Genomic DNA, 15,984 nt, shown 5'->3' on the forward strand with positions numbered 1-15,984 from the left:
GTAAGAATTCTCACTTTGCACCCTAGCTCAGTACCAGTCCCCTCCTTCTGAAGCACAATGATCAATACCCCAAGGGAGCAAGCTAACTAATAAGCTATGATGTAGTATAGAAAGATAATAATTATTGATATTTCAAGTCAACAGGTTACATACAGGAAGATATATTGCATCAGACAGGAAGCAGAACACACTTCCAAATGAATTTAACAGAAGAGAAAACATTAAAGAAAACTTTTCCAGAGGTCTAACTGGGGTGACTGGAATCAAGAAGGAATGAAGAGGGATGCAGAGACTAGCAACAATGGAAGTCTATACTACTCTTACGCTTTAAGTGGCAAAAATGAAGTTATTTGCAACTAGAAAAACTGAAGCAAAGCCCTCCTATAAGAATTATAATCTTAGAGGGCTATAACTATTGCAAGAACCAAAACAGAGGGGATAATAATACATCTCCCTTTGTGAAAACCCAACAAGGCCCAAGTTAAACTGATGACCCAATGCATTGATATTCTTAGGGGCACAGAACAATGTAAGGAAAGGAGAATATAGATATGGTAGAGAAATGGCTCAGGATAATACTAATCTCTTTAACCAAAAGAAAATAGATTTAACAAATGGGGTACAAGTGCTTGGATTATTATGTATCAGCAAAATATAATAGAGTTATTAAAATTAGTCCAGAAAGGGGCACCTGGATGGCTCTGTGGGTTAAGTCTGATTTCTATTTTTGCCTCAGGTGGTATTCTTGGGATGGAGGGATGAGCCCCATGTGGAGCATGGGGCTCTGTGTTCAATGGGGAGTCTGCTTCTTCCTTTCCTCCTCTTCTCTTCCCTCCCACTCATGTTTTCTAAATAAGTAAATAAATAAATAAATAAATAAATAAATAAATAAATAAATAAATCTTCAAAAAATAATTACCTTATTTTAATAATTCAATAAAGCAAAATCTTTCTGGGTGCCCTTCATCAAGGCCCATGAATTATCAGGTTTTCCACTCTAGCATATGAAGACAGGTACTGATCTCTGACTTCATGGTAGCTCAAGTATTACCTCCTGCAATCCTTTGAATGGTTCTTTCCTTGACTTGGGTAGTTTCCTTATACACTTACGCTGCTCAGTTCTCAGCAGAGGTCTTGAAGAGGATCCTAAACAGATTTTCTAGAATTTTCTCTCTGTAAGGCATTCTACTCTCTGAGAGTCTGTCCTGGGAAATCCAGCCACCTTGGCCAGCTCAATCACTCTTCCTCAATGAGATCACTGTGCTCCACATGTGTGCTTTTTCCCTGTGCTGTAACCTGGAAAACATCTCTAACTGGTAACTGAACTGGGCTTTTCGACGGAAAATCTGGAATACTATTCTGAAAACTCATCCATTTATCATTGTTTTTATTAACTCAGGATCAATTCAATTCAAGCTTCACTTAAAAATGCACAGATTGATCACTGCATCACTTTTTTATAGGAAGGAATAAAGAAACTTTTTCTAAAGGATTCTTGAAAATAAATGAGGGCTATACATCCAGAAAAGAAAAATATATTATTCTAAAACCAAATGCAGTTTTTTAATGGAAATGATCCAAAGAAAAATTAAAATTATTCATTTAGGTCAAAGAACTGCTAGGGCAATTTAAATGGCTGATTAATCTATTCATGGCACTAAAAGAGATTCTTGATAATCACTAAATCAAGGAGGTCTCAAACTATAAGGCCATAAAACTTAAAAAAAAAGTGATATAATTTGCTGCATGGTGATTTGATTTGCTATAAGGGTACTTAATTCTCTTTACCCATCCTGGCATCTGGCCTCTACAAACATATTAAATATATTACATAAATAAATGCTGCTAGTGAAGGTCTGCTTAAACTCTTAAAGAATAATCAATCATCAGAAAATATATGTGCAGGATGCCTGGGAGGCTCAGCTGCTGAGCCTTTGGCTCAGGGCGTGATCCCGGTCCAGGGATCAAGTCCAGCATCGGGCTCCCTGTGAGGAGACTGTTTCTACCTCTAGCTATGTCTCTGTCTCTCTCTCTATGTGTCTCTCATGAGTAAATAAATAAAATCTTAAAAAAAAAAAAAAGAAAAGAAAGTATATGTGCTTACTCAATTTACTCATGTTACTCATGTTTTAATTTACTCCAGACTTTTGAGCTGCTATCAGTTGGGTTGCCTCATATTTGAAAACTGATCTGACTGTAGAATTATCTAGAAACTAGAAGTAAATTCTGCATACTAATTTCTGCCAGCCCCAATTCCCAACATATGCTCTTTTCTTATTTTTTAGTATAAGCAAGACATGTATACACTTAGACATTTTTAATTTTATCGATTTTAGGATAGAAACCAATATAAATCATTATGCAAAATGATACATAGTATAGTTTATGGTGTTACATGGTTGTGATATAGTTTATACTAAATTCATAGAAGAAATTAAATCAGAACTATATTATTTGACAGCTATTTTTAACCTATGAGTACTTTAATTTTTTTCTTTAGCATGCATTTATTTAGTTATAAGTGGAGGTTTGAAAATTACTGTTATAAATTTAAAGTTTTACTACGAATTACATATTGAGAAATTGAAATTAGTAGAGGGACAAAACAACATTTTGTATTATTCTTTCTTAATACAATATATTAACAAGAAAATATTAAATATAGACAAAGAGGCATTAAAAGAAAGATGTATTATTCCTGCCACAACCTGGTCTAGGCAGTTGATTTATATGTGGATTTATTAATGAACAAATATAGCAAATCTTGTTGTAGTGTTTTGTATGGATTACCAGGCCAGAGAAAACTCAGGAAGGATACAGTAAATCTGATTGATTTAACAAAACCAATTTAAATAAATTTTATGGAAAATTGCACCTAAGAAAAAATACGCATTACTTTGTGCTGACAAGAAACATTTACCAAAATTAATTGGTAAATTATAATTAATTGATCATAAAATAGGACAAGATCAATTAATTTTGAAGGGCTGTGATTATTTGTTTATGTTCTCTGACAAGAGCAGAATAAGTTATATATATCTAGAAGTTAAGTAATAAAACTCTAAATAATCTACTGGTGGAGAAAGAAGTTACAAAGAAACACGAAATTTATCTTCACTTGAATTATAATTAAATACAGTAAATCAAAACTTGTGGAATGCATGTTAGCAGTGCTTTAGGAATATTGCAGCCTCATCTGATGCATTAGAAAAGAAAGACTTGGTCGGGGGTCCGAACCCGCGGAGGAGGAAACATGGAGATGATCCTGGAGCAGCAGCGGCGGTACCATGAGGTGAAGGAACGGCTCATGGACGTCGTGGCCAAAGAGATGCTCACTAAGAAGTAAGTCCACGCTCCGGGACCAGATCAATTCTGACCACCGCACACGGGCCATGCAGGATAGGTATATGGAAGTGAGTGGGAACCTGCGGTATGTGCATGATGATAAGGATGGGTTATGAAAGGAGGAACTCAATGCCATTTCAGGACCCAGTGAATTTTCTGAATTTTATAATAGACTCAAGAAAATAAAAGAACTCCATCGGAAACACCCAAACGAGATCTGTGTGCCAATGTCAGTGGAATTTGAGAAGCTTCTGAAGGCTAGAGAGAATCCAAGTGAGGAGGCACAAAACTTGGTGGAGTTCACAGATGAAGAGAGATATGGTCGTTATCTCAACTTCCATGACTGTTACCTCAAATACATTAATCTCAAGGCCTCAGAGAAACTGGATTATATTACCTACCTGTCCATCTTTGACCAGTTATTTGACATTTCTAAAGAGAGGAAAATGCTGACTATAAGAGATACCTAGAGATGCTGCTTGAGTACCTTCAAGATTACACAGATTGAGTCAAGCCCCTCCACGATCAGAATGAACTTTTTGGGAAGATTCAGAATGAATTTGAGAAGAAGTGGGAGAATGGTACCTTTCCTGGATGGCTGAAAAGACACGCAGTGCCCTGACCCATGCTGGAGCCCATCTTGACCTGTCTGCATTCTCTTCTTGGGAGGAGTTGGCCTCCCTGGGTCTGGACAGATTGAAATCTGCACTCTTAGCTCTAGGCTTGAAGAGTGGTGGGACCCTAGAAGAGCCAGCCCAGAGGCTCTTCAGCACCAAAGGAAAGTCCCTGGAGTCACTTGACACCTCCCTGTTTGCCAAAAATGCCAAGTCAAAAGGCACCAAGGGAGATACTGAGAGGAACAAAGACATTGCCTTCCTAGAAGCCCAGCTCTATGAATATGTAGAGATTCTTGGGGAACAGCTGCATCTCATGCATGAAAATGTACAACTCAAGCAGGTGAGGACAGAGGAGGAACGAGAAGAAGAAGAGGAAGAGAAGATCAGTGAGAGTGAAAGTGAAGATGAGGAGAATGAGATCTTTTACAACCCCAAAAACTTGCCCCTCGGCTGGGATGGCAAACCTATTTCCCTACTGGCTGTAGCTTCATGGTCTAAACATCAACTATAACTGTGAGATTTGTGGAGATTACACGTACCGAGGTCCCAAGGCCTTCCAGCGGCACTTTGTTGAGTGGCGTCATGCCCATGGCATGAGGTGTTTGGGCATCCCAAACACTGCCCACTTGGCTAACGTGATACAGATCGAAGATGCTGTCTCCTTGTGGGCCAAGCTGAAACTGCAGAAGGCATCAGAGCGATGGCAGCCTGACACCGAGGAAGACTATGAAGACTCCAGCGGGAACGTGGTGAATAAGAAGCCCAATGAGGACCTGAAGAGACAAGGACTGCTCTAGTGTTCAGGGATGTAGCTCAGCTTCTGGGCTTGCCCAGGCTTACCTGAAATCTCTTTTTTCTATTTCTCCCAACCAAGTGCTCCTTAAAGACTCTCCTACTAAGTCTTAAGGTCTAGCGGGCATCTTGTGAAAACCAAGGCATGCTGGCAGGTTGCAGGGCTGAGATGTGTTTTATCTTTGTTTTATATTAAAAGATTCTGTCAGAAAATAAAAAAAAAGAAAGGAAAGAATTCTATAAATGAATGGTTCAAGAATTAAAATATGAAGTTTGACAAAATCTGATGCAATAGAAACCCATAAAAAGTAGAAGGGAAATAATAGAGATAAGAACATATATTAATGAAACAAGACAAAACAAAACATAAGGAACAAAATTGTAACTAGAAAGTTTAATCCAGGAAAAAAAATACACTAAGATTAAGCACTAGAGATATTAAAAACATGTGATTACAATTATAAACGTATTTATACCAATAAATGTGAAAATATAGATGGAATAAAAAATTCAGGGACACAAACTTCCTATAACTGTAAAAAAACAAAAAAACAAAAAAACCTGTAGGAGACCTGCATATTCTCACCCATTAAAGAAATTAAATCTGTACTTCAAAAGCTTCTCTCCTTAAACAACTTAGATAAAATGTACAAATGCCATGGGAAAAAAAAGCAAAAAAACAAAAAACAAAAAAACTATGGAAGGTCACTCAAGAAGTAGATAAATCATCCTGTATTTGTTTTTTTGAAAATTGAAAGCCTTATGCCCTGAAGGCGAATTCAGCCTTGAATAGCTTTATTGTTTTCTTTCTCCAAATATTTTAGGAGTAAATAATACCATTTATAAAAATTATTAGAAAAAAACTATTAGAAAATAAGAGGTCGAGAAACACTTTCCAACTCACATGTAGCTAAACTCATCCACAGACCAGATAAACATATTGTAAAGCAACAGACAAGCAAAAAATAAACAAACAAAAACTAAGAGTTTAGTTATGAACATAAATGCAAAAATTCTAAATTAAATATGAGCAAATCAAATGCAGGGCTCTATAGAGAAGACAAACATTGTGTCCAATTGTAATTTATCCCAGGAAAACAAGATTACTGCAAATTTTGCCATCCAAGCAATGTTATATCCCATATCAATAGGCTGAAACATAAGAAAAGAAAAAACTATGATCAATCAATCATCTCAATAGATGCACAGACGCTTGGCAAAATTTAATATCCATTTATTATAAAAACTCTCAATAAACCAGATATAGAAGGTTTCCCTCAATCACACTAAAAAGAGGTGAATTTTATTATAAGCAAATTATATCTCAAATTTAAAATGAAAAACAGGGGGTGCCAACAAACTTTAGATCCAATTACTTTTACTTGTAAATACTTCCAAGAATTTAAGGAACAAATAGCAATAAATTTGCAGATTTTTTTCAGGTATTACAGAAAGTAGAATAGGGAGAAACAATTGTGATTTATAGGTAAAAATATCTCTAACATAAAATTTTTAAAAAGAGTATTTATTAGAGTATTACAAGCAGGAAAATATATTGATATTGTTGAAAATAATCCAGTGGTATATCATTGAAAGGCTGACGGCAGATCTTCTGTACGTGGAAACTTCAGGTATGATTGCAGTGGAGGTGGAGCTGTCCATCAGTATGGAAAAGACTGATGATTTTCAACAGTTTCCCATTTTCTGAAAGAAAAAGAATGCCTACTTTTCACCAACACACACACACACAAAAATCAAGTCCAATTGGATTAAATATTAAATGTGAAAGTATCTTTTACAATGGAACTCAAGAGAATATCTTTATGATCTTCAGAAGAGAGTTATGTCAGTAATGTCATAAACAATACAGAAAACGTGAAGGAATTTATTGACTGAAGCTAAATGCAAATCTATATAATAAAAAAAAAATAAAAACAATAGGCTCCATGCCCAGTGTGGAGCCCAACAAAGGGCTTGAATGTGTGACCCCAAGATCAAGACCTGAGCTGAGATAAAAAATCAGACGCTTAACCAACTGAGCCACCCAGGTGGCCCTATAAGACATTCAACCAACAATAAGATAAATACAAACACTGCAAAAGAAAAATGGATGCAGAATATAAAAAAAAGCATTTCACAGAGTTAAAACAAATAGGCAACAAATCTAGTACTAGATGTTCAGCTTCATCAGGCAAAGCGATACGAATTAAAACACTAAAAATTAAGATTTTATTTTTACCAGTAGGTTTAGCAAAAATTAAAATCTGACAATAATGAAATTTGGAAATATTTGAAGCAACCAGAACTCATGAATAAAAGTAAAAGTTTTATAAATACATTAAAGAAAAATTTGGAATAATCTACTAAAGTTGAATATACATTTATCCCATGACCTAGCAATTACACTCGTAAGTATAATCTAAAATCTGCATTTTTCTGCCAAGAACCCCATAGATAATCTTTATGACATCATCATTCACAATATCAAAAACCCAGAAATGACTCACATGTTCACTGACAGGGAAATGAGTCTACTGTATGTGTCTGTGTGTGTATATACATAGTATACCATATATATTATATTATCATACATATATTATATGTGTATATATATACAAATATACATGTAGCATTATGCATATATACTAAAATACTACAGAGTACTAAAAATCTTTAAGATTTCCTGTGTAGTAAATTAATGTTCAAAGACCAAGAAAACAAATCACTAAATATATTTTACCTGCACATGTAATTACTGTAAAATTACATATGGAAAGGAAAATATTGAACAGAACATTGAAATATTGAGTTTTGGTTAATTCTGAAAGAAAAACTTGAGAACATATCAGTGAGAGCCATAACATGGTTTTCAAGTTTATTTCTTAAGCTGGTTAGATGAAAAAAAAAAAAGTGTTTTTCCCCTAGTACTCTTTAAGATATTCTTCAAATGTATACTTTTTGCATATTTAAAATGTTTTAATAAGCCCCCTGATAAATAAATATTTGCATGGCAAACAGCAGCACAGTTGAGTAAGCATTTTTTTTATAGAGCTAAAATTTACATAAAATACTGAGTAAGCTTACGGTATACAATGTCTTGATTGGATATATTTATATTATAATTACTACCACAACTTTAGCTAAAACTTCTATCATGTCACATAATTATCTATCTATCTATCCATCTATCCATCTATCATCTATGTATCTATTGTGAGAACGATTGAGACTAGTCTGTCAATTTTGAGCTATATTATACAGTATTATTGACTATAATCCTTATACAGTGCATTAGATCTCTAGAACTTCGTTGTATTGTAGTTGTGAATTTGTATCTTAAAACATGGAAGAGGGGCACCTGGGTGGCTCAGTTGGTGAAGCATCTGCCATTGGCTCAGGTCATCATATGGGAGTCCTGGGATCTAGCTTCACATTGGGCTCCCTGCTCAGTGGGAAGCCTGCTTCTCCCTCTCCCTCTGCCTGCTACTCCCCCTGCTTGCTCTCTCTCTCTCTCTCTCTCTCTCTAGCTCTGATAAATAAATAAATAAATAAATAAATAAATAAATAAATAAATAATAAATAAATAAATAAATAAATAAATTCTTTTAAAAAAAACATTGTTGAGAGAATTTTTCCTGGTATAATTTAGGATAGCAGCTCTAATGCTCAAAAGCTAAAAATCCTGTTTGTCTGATGATCTGCTCGATATAGAAGGCAGAATTAAGTATGAGAATGTAGCAAGAACCCCTCTATTTCTACATGATAGTAAGTGGACTCTTGAACACAGACATGACTTCTGCAGTCGAATGCTAACTCGTGAAGCCCGGCCAGGGAAGATTGCTCACCCTTCACTGGCCAGATTCATGGCCCTCAAAATGGGCCTGCCTCACTAAGGAGCAAGGTAAAGAAAAAAACACGGATACAAATACTCACTTAAACCAGGCCTACTGCATCGCCTCTGTTATACTGCTCTTTTGCCAGCACAGCTGTATATCCCACACAGGGAAACCAATCTCGCTATATCTGCACCAGTCTTCATTCTTCTTAATTTCTTTAGCTTGGAACAGACATGTGATCTTGCCTAGCTAATGAGTCTAGGAGGATTTTGTTAAAGTCGCTATATATTACATTTCTATAATTTTGAAAGAAACTTTGCTGAGGAATGCCTTCTTTCCCTCCTGACATTATTTCACGACAGATTCAGCAATTTCACTATTAATAAAAAGGCTATTTTATATAGTTTAATAGTTTTATAAACTAGTTTTCATAATTTAAAAATCACTTTTATAAATTTTAAAAATTGCTTATGACTTTTATAAATCATTTCCCTATCATTGTCTATTAATAATAAGCAAACAAAGTCTTCTATTTACTCTTTCTACATTATAGGACAACATTTTGAAAAAAAGTGAAATGATCTCCCTACCTGTTTCTCTGTTCTTTTAAACATTAATTCAATGCTTTGGAAGACCATCGAATCCTTAAAACTAATAATTTCAACATATTCATTTTCCTGATGATAAGCTGCCCAAGGTGGCAGGAAGGTTCCTGCATCAGATCCCCAGAATTTTTCCTGTGTAGTCCGACTTTTATTCAGGATTTGCCTGAGGCTCTTGACTTGTTCAAACTACGTCTAGTTGTTCACAAACGGCAACGGGATTTGCAGTAAGTGGGCCAGCTCTCCTAAAAGGCGATTTCTGGGATAGAATTATGTAGTATGTATAATGGTTTATTGAAAATCACAAACCCTTTTAACATTATCACTAAGAAAATGAACGGTCATTATTTGTGCAGGTTGAGTAATCGAATTGGAGACAAAAGGTAAAGCCCCGTCAAACCACAGAAAGAACTTTGATCCTGATCATTTTATGTTATCTAGTCAAATACAGAGATTTCAAAAGAAAGACTCTTTATCATGTCCTGGTTTTGCTATAAAGTGTACAGAGAAACCTGGCTTGCTCCTACATTAGTTGCTATTTGTGGTTCATGACAAAATTCCGCCATATTATGTTGAAGATTCAAAAAGGAATGACACATCACTTAAGTGTGACACTTCAATACAGCATTCTTGTCACTGAAAACCACACAAAAGTTGATAAGATTAAATGGGTACATTCTTACTTGAGCTATTAAGTCCAACTGGTAGCTGATTCCTTTTTATGAAAAAAAGGAAGTAAAGTAAAATATGTCAGTGCTTTTTTTTTTTTTCTGTTTTGAAAACCAGCACTCTTGCAAGAAAAATCTTGTATGACTGAAGTCAATGGATGCAGCAAAAAATATTCTTTGCCTACTTAGGTATCAAACGCTACTCCTGTAGCAGCAAAAGCTTTAAATTCAGTATGTCTGGGCCTGTAGTTCCATTTACACCCTGAAATTCTAGAAAACAATTTTAAGTGGATGACCCATTACTCATTTCCCCCTTTGTTCTCTCTCTGTCTAGCTGGCTTTATGATAGCCTCATTATTACAGTTTTCTGTCTATATCTCCTGTAGTCATCTTGTTAGTGCTGTTCAAAGATAAACCATTTAATTTTCTCTCCCTTATAAGATCTAGTTCATTCATTGAAAAATTTTCTTTAAAAATATCTCTGGACAGAAGACAGCAAGTCGTGTGAGATAGATAAATCTCATTTAACTCCAGCATCAAAGCATATGTGGGAATCAAAGAGATTTTAAAGGCTAAATAGATATTATAAACGACATGTTTTGAAAACCCTTTGCAAACTCAGTGAACTGAAAGAAGGATAGTAGGGCGAGTCCACAGCAGCTCACTGCCAGTTTCACGACCCTCCTGACCTTGTCGGTTAGCTCTGAAGACCAGATGTAAAAGAATGGAAACCTTTCCTTCCACACTCCTGTCGTTCTCCAGGTAACTTCCTTTATACAGAGAAGAAATGCAAATCAAAGTCGTCTAGTAAAAAAAAAAAAAGAAAAAAAAAAGAAAAAAAAAGCAGTCTTCAAATTAACATTTCTCTCTCTCTCTCTTTTTTTTTCTCCAAATTAACGTTTCTGATATCTTTATACATTGACCTATAAAACCTTAGAAAGAAATGCAGGCTGTTGGATGAGCAGTAAAAGTGAGCAAAAGCTTAATAACATTAAAAAATGCAACAATACTGCCATCTATTGCTTCAAATATTTGTCCTTTAATACTACTATGTGTATTTCATGTTTTAAAATAAAAATATGTGACTTATGTGCTGCTTTTGTCTTAAATAATTTTTTTAAAGATTTTATTTATTTATTTATTCATGAGAGACACAGAGAGAGAGGCAGAGACACAGGCAGAGGGAGAAGCAGGCTCCATGCAGGGAGCCCGACGTGGGACTCGATCCCAGGTCTCCAGGATCACACCCTGGGCTGAAGGCAGCGCTAAACTGCTGGGCCACCCGGGCTGCCCAGTCTTAAGTAATCTTATACAGATCATATAATATATAGGATTTGAATATAAACAATAATTTCTTTATGACCTTACAGATGTCATATAACATATATATGATTATCCTTCAACAGATTGAATAGTTTTACCAAAGTACATTTTGCTTTCTAAAGTTTTCTTCTTTTAAATTTCTTCAGGGTGTGAGCGGAGTGTCATGCTTGGCGAACCAACTATGAATATTAGCGTGAGTGAAGTTTAGGGTAGAGATAATTTTTTTTAATAAATGAAGCAATTATCTGCCCTACATTTACACAATCATACTGCATTTTGCAGCTTTGTTGAAAGTCTTCTTGAAGAAAAGGAAAAATGTAGAAAATATTTCAAAATATTTTTTTTTCTGTCAGAGGGAGACACCAAGAAGGTTATCACCACTATAGTTTCCTTCTGAGTTTTTTGTCCTGAGCTTAATTCAGCCTCCTGTTAAAGTCTATGGGGAATCTGCCCTCAGGATTCTAGTGTCTGCTCAGACTTTGTTTTGAAGAGCGGGGATCAAACCTTACCACCTTTCTCAGCTTCTGGAAAGTAAGATCATAGACCTTATAAAGAAACAATGCAACCAGTCTTTCATTTTAAGATTCAGCAATCTTTTCCTGTTGGTTTTAATTTAGGACTTGGAATAAGTTACGAAGTATTGGGCATATATCTGTGTTCACAATTTTTAGGCTTACTTGCATTATTTACATTTCTACCCAAGGATTAATGCTATTTTGCTGTTTTATTTTCATTTTGTTTTTGTGGAGACCACATGCTATACCATAGTTGATTTGTTGTTGTTGTTTTTAAGATTTACTTATTTTAGAGGAAGATAGAGAGAGTGCACGCAAGTGAGCAAGAGTGTGTGTGGGGTGGGGGCAAGTAGAGGAGCAGAAGGAAAGGAGAAAAAGAGAGAAAAAGTGAAGCAGACTCTGTGCTGAGCAAGAGGACATAGCTTGACCCATAGCTCATTCACATGACCCCAATATCATGACCCCAACATCATGACCTGAGCTGAAACCAAGAGTCAGAGTCTTAACCGACTGCATCACCCAGGTGCCCTTTTGGTTGATTTGTTTAAACAGCCTAAATCTATGGGATAGGTCAATCTGCAGCTCCCTACTGCTGTGCTGCTGCTGTCTAGTAGATGAGACTCACACAGATTTGTCTCTATAAGATGACTTCACTAAAAAGAACTTTTGCGTTTAGATGATTCTTCTTGGAATATGATAACTTGTATTCACATTTCTGGTTTCCATAAAAGTTTCTATTGTTCCAGTGTTGCTAAATCTGGTTACAGTTTATTTAAATTCATAAAAGATGGTAGCCTGACAATTTTTGTGTTAAGAATCATGAAAGATATTGATGTTCGTTCGTCCCTACACAGCTTTCTAATTAAACAGTCGAGAACATCCATAAGAGAAGTACAGTTTCAGTACAAAAGACCTGGAAAACTGATGAATGATCAGAACAATATGGGAAGGAAAGAAGCATCTAGATATACTACCACACGCTTCTCCCTCTCAGAAGTTACTGATTCAGTAACCCCGGGGCAGCTGTCACCTTGCTGTGAAAAGCCAGCCAAGCTATTTCATCTCTTTTCCTTACTCTACCATTCCTTCCCCACAGGGGTTACTATCTCTCTGAAATAGCAAGGTTAAGCAGGGCAATATGACTTTAGGAAAGAATAAGCTAAAGCAATGCTGTATTAATGCCCTACTGCTGCAGAAACAAACTATTTTGTAGCTTAGAACAACCAAAATATAAAAATATATTCTATTATGGTTCTGGAGGTCAGTAATCTAAAATGGGTGTCATGGGGTCAACACCAAGGTGTTGACAGGCATGAGTCCCTTCCAGCAACTCTAGGAGAGAATCTGTTCCCTTGACTTTTCCAGCTTCTAGAAACAACCTCCTTCTCTTAGCTCATGGTCCCTTCTTCCATACAAAGTGCATCATTTCACTCTGCTTCCTTTGTCACATATCTTCTGTCTCTGGCTCTCTTACTTCCTGTTAAAAAGATCCTCATGATTACATTGGACCCACACAGAAAATCTAGAATAATTTCCCCATCCCAAGATCCTTGATTTAGTCAACTCTAAAGTCCCCTTTGCCATGTAAGGTAACATGGTGTCAGGTTCTGGGGATTAGGGAATGGACATCTTTGTGGGGAGTGGGGGTAGGTAATAAATAAATAGTCTTTTGTCTTATTTTTTAATAATCCATTGGAATTCACATTGTTGATTATTTGGCTTATATATGCTTTATTTCTAACAAGAATGTATTTTATTCCTGGTATATAACTCGCTGAGTTCTTTGTTGGAACGTATTACTTTTATTTTTCTTTTAGTATTTTAACTTTTTCTTTTAATTACAATTAGACAAAAAAAAGAGAAAAAGAGAAAAGACATAATTACAATTAGCCAAAAATGAAATTTTCTTTAAAAACTTTTAATGGTTAGATATATTTTACTTTTAAAGTCCATGAACTAGTTAGCAGCATTTTAATAATATATTAAATTTCTAAATTTAACACCTAGCAAAATTTTGCTTCACAAATTCACATTTTTAGAATGATAAGAAATATATACAACTTAGAATACATATTCATACAAATGATTTTTCCCTTCCTCAAAAAACATTTAAAAATTGCAATATAAAAGTTTTAGATATGAAGGCACTGCCTACTTCTGTATCATCTGGCTAATGTATGGCAGGGGTGTAACTGCCAATGAACGTTTCACATATAATAGCTTTGGATACAGTGAACACTGGAAGTTCTGATTTTTCATTCACTACCACAAGTCTCCAATAACTGAGGGAAAATATCAAAACAGTGATTATGTGATGATATGACTTCCACAAACTAAGACCCACCTTTTTAATCTTATCTTAGGATGTTCCTTTTCACTTTCATGGTTTCATTCACAAGAGTTTTTCTAGTACTTGAAAATTACTAAGATGTTTCCTATCTCACTGTCTTCACATAGGACTTTCTGTATGCCTAATACAATATACCCCAAATCACTTTTTTATAGAAGGTTTATTGCTTTATGAGTCTCAAGCCATGTGCATGTGTCATTTGTAAAAGAGGGGCTAGGGAAGTTTTCAGGACACCTAATGAATTGCTGTTTCTATACATACTTACAAGAATGCATTCATGCATAACTTGTGACAGACATGAGTTCCTGCTAGAAGCTCTAGGAGACAATCTCTTCCTTGGTTTTTCCAGCTTCTAGAGGCCACCTTCTTTATTAAATAAATAAATAAATAAATAAATAAATAAATAAATGCAGCAAAATGTTCTAATGGTAAGCTCTGGTCTTGTTTTAAATTTGCAAAAAATTAAAATAAGGTGTGATATATATAAAACATATATTTTTATAAAAATATAAAACAAAATGAATGTGTAATATAAATATAAAACTTCCAAACAATGTAAACATGTTTTAATAAAATGTGTAATATCAACATCAGCTCCTCCAATTTTACATCTACCCAAAGATTCACACTTTAATATTTTGGTTTGTTTGTTTTTGCCAGAATCTAATCATTATATAAATGGATATGCCTGAAGCAACTTCTGTTTCCATGTAGAATGTAGAAGGTAACTGCAAACCACTGTAGCAATTGGGGAAAAAATATTTAAAAAATATGGTTTAGAAATATCAGATAATTATGGAAGCAAGGAGAAACACATGAATTAAAATTCCAGAAAGGAAATGTTTTTTTCAGAGTACCATATACATATTAAATCAGAGACTTTGCACTGTGTCTCTCCTCGGGATGTGTCACTCCCCAGATATGCATCTGGGATCCATGGGGCAAAATCAGGAGTCACCCAATTATCCCTCTTATCTTTAAAGTGATTTTGTGCTTCCTGTGTCTGTAATTTGAGGTTGTGTAGGATTGGAGCTTTTGGTCACTAAAGAGAGACACAGTCTTATCCGGAAATATGAGAAAGTTCTCAATGAACTGTATAATATGACTGTTCTAGGATACTTTGGACTTCTTATGGTCAGGGAATAGCCAGTCTGAAAAGGAATTGCCACGTAGTCAGGGGTAATTGACCCTAATCAACAGATGATGGTTGAGTTGTTTTTATGTGATGGGACAGGTAGGGGTGATGGGACAGGTAGGGGTATAAAACCATGTGAGCACTAGCACTTCTTAGTTCTTTATTGAGTCATTGTAACTATGAAAGGACATGAAAAATAACCCTATCCTAAAACAAATATAACTGCCAAAGACTCAAATCCCTCTGTAATAATGGCGTCATTCATTCTGATGAGTAAGTCATCAAAAATTACTAAAGTGATCGCTGAGGTGATTATGAGGTTAAGGGAAATTTAGAATGAATAGTTCAGGAAGAGGAGGATAAGTGCCAGTTGCAACATTAGAATCTATATAGTTCATTATATTAACTTTCCTGTTCTGAATTTAACATCAGGAAGAAGCCCCCACCAACTATGCAGGAGCTATTCTCTAAACCCATCTAGGAAGTAGATCTGTGTGGTACAGGTGGTAGACTGCTCACCATGAAAACATGAACTCAGATTTACCGCTTCTGAAAGCACAGTGGATGGATGGTCTCAGTCCTGCCCTGCTGGGAAGCAGAGCAAGGGAGACAAAGACTAAAGAAGCCTTCAGCCTGTAAGACAGGTCTTCCACTCCAGACATTTGCCAGGTTATGAACCTGCATGTGCCTCAGATTTAGTGAGCTAATCTCAAAATCCCCAAAAGGTAGAATTATCAGTAATAACTGGCAAAGATTTGCCAGGCCTTGAGAGGTCTATACCTGAGGGATGGGGAAGGTAGT

The 15,984-nt window shown here is 35.5% G+C and overlaps 1 pseudogene; it reads left to right on the top strand.

The window, feature by feature from the left end:
- Positions 1-3,226: 3,226 nt before the first annotated feature.
- Positions 3,227-4,975, top strand: LOC112661722 (splicing factor 3A subunit 3-like; annotated as a pseudogene).
- Positions 4,976-15,984: the final 11,009 nt, after the last annotated feature.

Source organism: Canis lupus, chromosome 31 (assembly GCF_003254725.2).
Source record: "Canis lupus dingo isolate Sandy chromosome 31, ASM325472v2, whole genome shotgun sequence".
NCBI lineage: Eukaryota > Metazoa > Chordata > Mammalia > Carnivora > Canidae > Canis > Canis lupus.